The sequence below is a fragment of the Merops nubicus genome, unplaced genomic scaffold, assembly GCF_000691845.1.
Source record: "Merops nubicus isolate BGI_N331 unplaced genomic scaffold, ASM69184v1 scaffold34525, whole genome shotgun sequence".
In the NCBI taxonomy this organism is placed as follows: domain Eukaryota; kingdom Metazoa; phylum Chordata; class Aves; order Coraciiformes; family Meropidae; genus Merops; species Merops nubicus.
The window spans coordinates 1,393-1,911 of NW_008608187.1; positions in this window are offsets into that span (position 1 = coordinate 1,393).

A 519-nucleotide genomic window follows, 5' to 3' on the forward strand; every position below is an offset into this window, starting at 1 on the left:
TGCAGGAGCACGACGAGGGTGGTCCACACATGGAGGTGATGAGAAGACCACGCTCCATCTAGAACCAGCAACTCAGTGTCCAGGCAGCAGGTCCTGCAAGAGGTTGGACGAGCACACAGGGAAGCAAGGAGCGTGTCCTTCCTTGGACCCCACGAGCCTGACAAACCTCCCCACTGTCAGGGCTGCATCTCCTTGAAAGTCTTCTCATGGCAATAAAAACCCAACAACAAAAGACTTCACCCTAGACTGCCTGCAAGCTCTGCTGGGGCACCTCGTTTCAGGCACTGGAAGAGAAAATCCTGAGCAACCAGCAAGCACGAGGCACCACTGGCATGTGTGGGGAGCTCCTCATCACTGGTGGCTTTCCAAAACGTGGCTCCTAGTCCACGCTGAGGCTTCCAAAGAGGCTGCCCACAAACGATGCCATGCTGTGTCCCCCCCCAGGTGAGCTGGTGTTGTGGTTTGAGGCTTGGAATGGGGGCGTGACCTTCCAGCAACTGGGAGGACCCCGGGTGGGGG